General features: G+C 43.0%; 1 protein-coding gene across 1 annotated transcript in view; it reads left to right on the top strand.

The window, feature by feature from the left end:
- Positions 1–4,512: 4,512 nt before the first annotated feature.
- Positions 4,513–8,332, top strand: part of LOC135112872 (protein phosphatase Mn(2+)-dependent 1K-like) — a 182,315-nt gene continuing 178,495 nt past the window's right edge. Inside the window, exons 1-2 of the mRNA XM_064027799.1 lie at positions 4,513–4,757; positions 5,930–5,982. The gene's annotated coding sequence lies outside the window, so the exon portion shown is untranslated. The remainder of the gene's footprint in view (positions 4,758–5,929; positions 5,983–8,332) is intronic.

The raw sequence follows: 8,332 nt of genomic DNA, 5'->3' as shown, positions 1-8,332 counted from the left end.
AAGCCGCTGGGTGGGAAGTAAGATTTACGGCCGCGCCCATGCACCCGCTGATAATATTGGAAGTAATAGTGGGGGTGGTAATGGAGATGATTGTAGTGAGTGGTGGTGGTGGTGGTAGTGGTGGTGGTGGTGGTGGTAGTAGTGGTGAGGATAACAGTAAATGGTCCTACAACAACGACGACGACGACAACAACAACAACAACAACAACAACAACAACAACAACAACAACATTACTACTACTACTACTACTACTACTACTACTACTACTACTACTACTACTACTACTTCTACTACTACTGCTGCTGCTGCTGCTGCTGCTACTGCTTTTATCACTACTGGTATTATTATTACCTACTACTACTACTACTACTACTACTACTACTACTACTACTACTACTACTACTACTACTACTACACTATTACCATCACCACCACCACCACCACCACTCCCACAAAGTAACACAAACAACAGCTGAAAAGTCAGAAGTGTCCCCAAACAAGCAAATCATCTTTGAGTACAATTACTATCATAAGGGCGTCTCGTGAGGTTCCCTTCGTCACGAGCCAGAGGGAACAAGCTGCTTCACTCCCCCCTTGTTTATCTGTTCGCATATATTCATACTCTTCCATTAGAAAAAGAAGTGAATCGGCCGGTCGTTTAACAGTTATCCTCCCTATGGATTGACTCTCTAAATGTGAGCTTGTAAGTTAGGTAATGCGTAAGTCACAGTTAGAGAATAGGTTACATTTTTGTTTTCTTCATCATATCAGTGTTTTATTTATTTATTTTTTTATTATTATTTTGAACAGGCTCGTGTGGTGGTAAGTGAGATTTTTTAAGACTCCATAACTCTAGTGACAGTTTAGTAAGATTTCAATATCACCAATAAAAAAAAAAAATCATCACCTCAGCTTCTTTGCATTACTTTTAACAGGCTCGTGTGGTGATGAGTGAGATTCTTAAACAGTTTTCACAATTCTAGTGATTGACTAGCAAGGATTTTGCATCGCCAAGAAAAAAAAAAAAACATGAGAATTCGGCATATCATGTGTAGCCTTTGATGACACTCGAGGTAAGAGGACACAGCGTTTCAAGGATACGAGCCTAAATAAAGATTGTATTTTTAAACATAACTTCATCGATCTCATGCATCTTACAAGCTTTAGGAGAAATTGTATAGGGATTTTCAAAGACTTCTCATGATTCTAATGGTGATTTAACAACGATTCATACATCAGTAGAAAAAACACTAATTATAACACGAGTGACCATCTCTCTGGCCTTTGTTAATACGTCCGATGAGAGAGCAAGGTGTATAAGAGTACAGGTCCATATATGCCTAATTGCAGCAATGTAAGGCGGCCAGAAGGGTGTGAAGGAAGAACCGCGCTGTAAAACTGATATCGCTAGAAATGTGTTTATAATATCGATAAGCTTTGGATCTGATAACCTTTTCTGCTTCATTTTCTTTCCTCTTCTTCAGCCTGGTCACCTGTTAGGATACACCAATCACACACACACACACACACACACACACACACACACACACACACACACACACACACACACACACACACACACACACACAGGCACCTGATTGGGAAATTAATTAGGCTTTTCACTCCTGAAGAAAGAAGGAATTAATTGTCAAAATTCCATACATAAAGAAAAGAAGGAAAGAAGTATAACACACACTCTCTCTCTCTCTCTCTCTCTCTCTCTCTCTCTCTCTCTCTCTCTCTCTCTCTCTCTCTCTCTCTCTCTCTCTCTCTCTCTCTCTCTCTCTCTCTCTCTCTCTCTCTCTCTAGGGTTACACCAGCTTCAGGCCTCGCTGTTGATCTTCAGTAACGTGAGGCAGACTGAGTAAACAGACTGGTAGAGGCGTCACTCACACCCAACCATGAGTAGGAAACTTCGTCGGCACCACCACTACCACCACCACCACCAGCGCCGCCGCCGCCGCCGCCGCCACGATCAGCCACTTCCAGGAACACTAAACATTAGCAGCCTCACTTCGATGACTCGCGAGGTTCTTGATCCCAACTTTGGTAATGAAGAGGATTTTGGGATAGTAGCGGCCCGTTATTTTGTATTGAGTTGTTCCTGTCGCGGTGCAGGAATTGAATTTTCCCTCACATGTGTCACTGGTGTGTAGATAGAAAGTGTTTTGTGCTGTGCTGTTTCTCACGTTCCTCTCGCCTTGTAGGAAGAGAATTTTCCGTCACTGATAAATAGAGAGTGTTTGATTATAAGTACTATACTGTTGGGAAAAACGCTAATCTGGTATAAAAAAAAAGCATTTAAAAAATCGAAAAACGGGAGAATTATTTTGACAGCAGAGAACTTTTAATCCTCAGGTAAGAAAAAAAAACTGACACATTGTATTGCGTTTCTTTCACTCAGACTTATACTAAAGAATTGCAGTTTTTTTTTAATGGTCCATCATTAAAAACAAATTCTTATCATGCAAAAGAACGGGTAAAGATTTTATAATGCGTCTAATTACATGTGCTCGCGTATGATCCATATAAAATAATTTTCTAGAATAAAAAGATAAGACGCACGTAATGGGGAGTGCAAGAAAGGGCTCAGGTGCGAGTCTTTTGGGTGTTGATAGACGTGGTACTGAGACTGAGCTGGCTTCCTTCATCTCAAGAAGTCTTTTAAGGGGCAAAAAAATGGCATTAAAATTGAAGGTATATTAAGGAATAAATAAGTGTAAATATTAACACACACACACACACACACACACACACACACACACACACACACACACACACACACACACACACACACACACACAACCAGTAGTAGTAGTAGTAGTAGTAGTAGTAGTAGTAGCATTAGATTATTGACTACAGCTTTATAATAAGATTAACCACAAAATATAAGATTCAGAAAGGGCAGAAGTGTTGCAGTCCATACTAGTATCATTAAAAATATCATGGAGGAATTGACAAACACACACTCACACACACACACACACACACACACACACACACACACACACACACACACACACACACACACACACACAAGTAATCCTGTCAAAAAGTGTACATCCATTGATTGATTGCACGTTCTGGCGCCACAACAGCGAGGTCACAGGGCGCCAGGGAAAGTACAAGTGGGGAACGTAAGATTATAATGCTGATCGGAAATGTTGTACCTGACTATTTTTGTTTTATATTTTTACTGTCTAAAGGTTAATTATTGCCGCAGCACAAACTGCTAAAGTATTCTGGCTGCCTTGCCTTACTTTTCTGCCTCGTCTAAAATGTTCTCTGCTCTTGTATTTCCTTTCTTTTTCTTTTTCTTTTTCTTTTTCTTTTTTTTTTTTAGAAAGTGTTAGCTCATCTGGAGAAGTAAATTGGACTGTGAATTAGAACTCTCTCTCTCTCTCTCTCTCTCTCTCTCTCTCTCTCTCTCTCTCTCTCTCTCTCTCTCTCTCTCTCTCTCTCTCTCTCTCTCTGAATGATATTCTCCCACAGATTGACTCAAGGTTCACAAGTAACGAGTGTTGTTGGCCTGTGTTTTGCCAAGTGCCTCATTATACACTCATTCCTTCCTACCGGGCGTTAAGAACCACCTAGAAAGGAGACTCTTTAGGGTACAGCACCAGAACATCGGGGACGCTCAGCTCGCTCTTCAGGAATAATACGCGGGGAGTGAGATTCTTATGAAAACTATTACCTGGAGTGCTGCGTTCGCTCCCCGTCATCAGTATTATTTCAGCCTCCCCGCGACTGCTGTGGGATCCTCCGCGGCTTTATGGTAAAAAGGGTGAGCTGTGCCAAAATGGATTTCTCTCTGCGTCCATGTTGCGTCTTGCTGAGGAGGGGAATTATTGTGAGGGTGACCGAGTACTGGGTTCCCGCTGCGCTCCACGGAGGAGGCTGCCCCGCCCCGCCCCACCCCGGCACGGTAAAGACGAAGCATCCTGGCAATATGTCGAGTCGAGTTATGAAAGGAGACGCCGCTACCATTTACCACTGCCCGACTCGACCTTAGCGCTCCGGCGACGCCAGAAACCCTCCGCGGAATGCAGGTGGCGTTGTGAGTCTCCTGCACTTGCTTCTGTGAGCTGTGTATATACCTCGCGTCTTATTTCATTTGACGCTGCTGCTCTTCAAAATTAGATTCAGGGACACTTGTAACCCAGGGAAGCAGTACGTCAGACTTGTTGTTTATTTCCTTCACCGAGGTGGCCTCAGCGGCGGCAAATGAGGCGCCGCGGTGCTGGATCCGTTATGTGGCACCGGCGTAAACATGTTATTTCCCCACACGTACTAGTTAGCAACATATTAATTTTTATAATAGTGAGGTGTACCGCTCACCGGGGTACGGGAGGTAACAGCTGTGGTCCACGAAGGCGGGATGAATGGGTGGAGTAATTTCTAGTGTACAGTCGTGGTTACAAGTTGTCTGCTGTACTTATTTCTACTTTGTTTTGTATTTTCTTTCAGTCTTAGTTCCTCCAAAATATTGATACGTAATTAATTCTTACCAGGTGAGAAGACTTCAGACTGAGAGAAACTGAACACTGAGCAAGATTCGTCACTTGAATTTTGACCAGTGACCGTGACTGTCCCTCGTCACCTCGCAGCAAGAATCACGTAATGAACAGGAGCATATGATTACTGTCCTGATTGCGTGAACTGGCAAACACGTCATTCATCGCTACTCACCGCCATTCATCGCCCCGTCCCCTTCCTCCCCTTTCCTCCTGGTCGGTCACGCCTGCTCAGTAAATTGGTGCGTTTTATTTTGTTCTGTACTCACTCATGATTTTTGTCTTTTGTTTTATTAGCTTGTTATTCATTGCAGATGTTAACTGAATGGTGTTAGAAGTGAAGAATTCTTGTGTGTGTGTGTGTGTGTGTGTGTGTGTGTGTGTGTGTGTGTGTGTGTGTGTGTGTGTGTGTGTGTGTGTGTGTGTGTGTGTATGTGTGTTTATCTAATGTTAGTGAAGATTTATGTTTAACTTGTTTATTTGCATTTTTTTTTTGTCATTGGATACATAGTGTGTGTATTTAGTTCCTACATATGTACATATTCCTATCTGTTTACCTGTCGTTGTATTTATTTATTTATCTGTATGAGAGAGAGAGAGAGAGAGAGAGAGAGAGAGAGAGAGAGAGAGAGAGAGAGAGAGAGAGAGTGAGAGTGTGTGTGTGTGTGCATACCTAAGGGAAGATGTAGCAATAATTAAGCTTACCTGTGTGAGTTACGGTAAGGCTTCCGTGCTAATAAGACTTTATTGTTATGACTATTATATAAATACTTATCACCTTTAAATAATATCTATTAAAACGCATTGTTATCTTTATTATTGTTACTAGAAGTCGGCCAGTCGACTTGCCTTAGAACTACACCATTGTAATAGTTCTAGTAGTAGTAGTAGTAGTAGTAGTAGTTGTAGTAGTAGCAGTAGGAGGAGGAGGAGGAGGAGGAGGAGGAGGAGGAGGAGGAGGAGGAGGAGGAGGAGGAGGAGGAGGAGAAGGAGGAGGAGTAGGAGGAGAAGGAGGAGGAATACAAAGGAAAAGTAAGGAAAGCAAACAGTAACAAACCCTTTTTTTTTCTTGCTAAGTATTTGCTGTAGTAGTAGCGGTAGTAGCAGTAGTAGTAGCAGCACCACCACCACCAGTAGTAGAAGTAGTAGTAATAGTAGTAGTAGTAGTAGTAGTAGTAGTAGTAGTAGTAGTAGTAGTAGTAGTAGTAGGAAGAGAAGGTATAGAAAGGAAAACTAAGCAACAAACAGCAACAGATCTTTTTTTGACAATGTTAGTCCTTTTAATATTAAAGAAAATAAAAGTATGAACAAGAACTAGGAGTAGAATGAGAAGAAAAGGAGGAAGAGGAGGAGCAGAAGGAGGTGTATAACAGACAGACAAATACAGACAGGTAATCTTGTATCTCATCAACAGGTAAACGCCACGAACTTCAAGCAGAGAGACGGGTAGCGTGACAAACTCCATCGGTGAGTACTGAGCATCTCTGAGACTGTCTGGTACTTTTAACTTGAGAAAACCATAAGGGAAAGTAGTAAATTGAGTTTATATACATGAAGTGGGAAGTATAAGAGTAGAAGAGAAAAGAGAGAGAGAGAGACTTGTGGTTTAAACGCAGAGGAGGAGGAGGAGGAGAAGGTATGAGTTAATAAACAATGGAGGGAGAAAATTAAGAGGAAGCGGAGCTAATAAAGAAGAAAAGAGGAAAGAAGAGGAGTAAGTGTTAGTTTCACAGCATTATGAAGAGCTGGAGTGTAATGGAGCTTCGCTTATATTGGTGTTATGACTCAGAAAAAAATAAAAAGGGAACTAATCATTTTTTTTTCTTTTCTTATTAGTGTTTTTTTTTATAAGTATTGTTGTTATGCTGCTGCTCTTGTTGTTATTGTTATCTATGCTGGTACCTTGTTGATGTGTTTTGAATGTCGTTATTGTTGCAGTCTTACTATTTTCTTATGTTGGTATGCTTTCATGTGTTCTTTTGTTGTGTTGTTGTAGATAAAAAAATACTGAGTTTTAGCGACAGACTAACAAGTAGAATGTAACTTTTCAAACCGGTGCCTTATAAAATTGCAATAATATATCATATTATCCTTTCTTTGAGGACGTGAATAATCATACAAACAAATATTCATCTGTGAAACACAAAGCTTTATCAAAGACTTCTTACACGTGGTCAACCAATGACAAATGAAGAACAACCTCGCTAAGTTGCCTATCTTAAAGAAAGTGAAATAGGAAAATAAAAAAAAACGGAAACCAATTTAGTACCAGTAACTGAAGTCCATTATTAAGTCTGAGAAGTTCACCACACAGTAAACCCCTTGATTCAGTTCGTGTATCCCAGCAAGGCTACGTCACGCGGCCACCAGGCAGAGCAGGCACAGGCAGCCACCACGACGCACCACTTGAGTGAAAAAGAGACGCTCAGACACCCAGCAGCGACGGAAAAAAGTGGTCGCCCTCACGCCCTAAGAGACTGTTGGTGTCCCTAGCGAGGAGAGCACGCCGAAGCTTCATAAAGACCATATGAGCGAGCATAAATGTCCCATGCTTCATAAAGTCTATCGGGGTGAACGTTTACTGCGAGCGGATGGGGCTGAGTGGTCGGGCACAGAGAGGCCAGCGCTGCCACTCTCCGGGATCTCTTGCTCGCCTCTTTGCCTCTTTGACCGCAGGATTGCATCAGGTCAGGACTCGGGGCGGCTGAGGGAGGCTGGGAGAGAGAGAGAGGGAGAGGCAGAGACTTGATATGAGCTCGGCCTGTAACCAGAGACCGGGTGAGCCTCTGTCGCTCAAACTGACGCGTGCCTCTCCGCCATCATCATTAGAAAGTGTTCCATTTCACCGGCTGACGAAACTGTGGGTGCTGGGAAGAGTGACGCCGCTACGGTAGGCTGCTGGTGATGTGAGGGGCATTAATACACGTCTCTCCCGTGCCAGGACATTGCCGGGAGGTTGAAAATAGATCTTAACAAGCTCAAGTCATATGTAGATATTACATTATGACGCACAGTATAAATTTAGTTGGTATATCTTCCGTTTCTCTCTCTCTCTCTCTCTCTCTCTCTCTCTCTCTCTCTCTCTCTCTCTCTCTCTCTCTCTCTCTCTCTCTCTCTCTCTCTCTCTCTCTCTCTCTCTCTCTCTCTCTCTCTCCTTCACCCTCTGAAAAGTGAACGCTACAAATTTCTTACTGTCACCAGCCTGCGCTCCTGCCACGCTCCTCTTGCTGTGCCCGCTTCCCTCAGCCTCCTTCCCTGCCTGCTGGTGCCTCGTGGCTTGCAGGAGGCTGATGTGACGCGCTCTGGGTGTGGGTGTGATATACTAACGTGTTCTCCTTCCACTCTTCTCCTTCTCCCGTGTTTTCTTTGTCATTAATGGTCCCTTCTTTAGCCTCTTTTTTCCTGATCTCTCTCTCTCTCTCTCTCTCTCTCTCTCTCTCTCTCTCTCTCTCTCTCTCTCTCTCTCTCTCTCTCTCTCTCTCTCTCTCTCTCTCTCTCTCTCTCTCTCTCTCCCACCCACGCCTCCTCCCTCCTCTGGCTTCTTCCTCTCCCTCCTCTGCCGTGGTTTTCTGGGTCATTTCCTCAGCTTTAAAGACGAAACTTTCCATGCTTTCAGTCTCTTTTTTACCTTTTAGTCTGCTCACCTTCGTTTATTTTTCTTCCCTTTCATGTTTGTTTTCCATTTTACTTCAGGTCTCTCTGTGTGTCCCCGTTTCCCTCCCCTTCACCCAGATAAACTCTGTGTGTTCTTCCTCACTCGCCTGTTAATTGCTGTGAGCTAATGATACAATCGCAGCCTGACGTCAATTAAAAAAGT

Source organism: Scylla paramamosain, chromosome 24 (genome assembly GCF_035594125.1).
Source record: "Scylla paramamosain isolate STU-SP2022 chromosome 24, ASM3559412v1, whole genome shotgun sequence".
NCBI classification, from domain to species: domain Eukaryota; kingdom Metazoa; phylum Arthropoda; class Malacostraca; order Decapoda; family Portunidae; genus Scylla; species Scylla paramamosain.
Note: the sequence above shows the minus strand (reverse complement) of the source record. Positions and strands in the feature narration are given on the sequence as shown.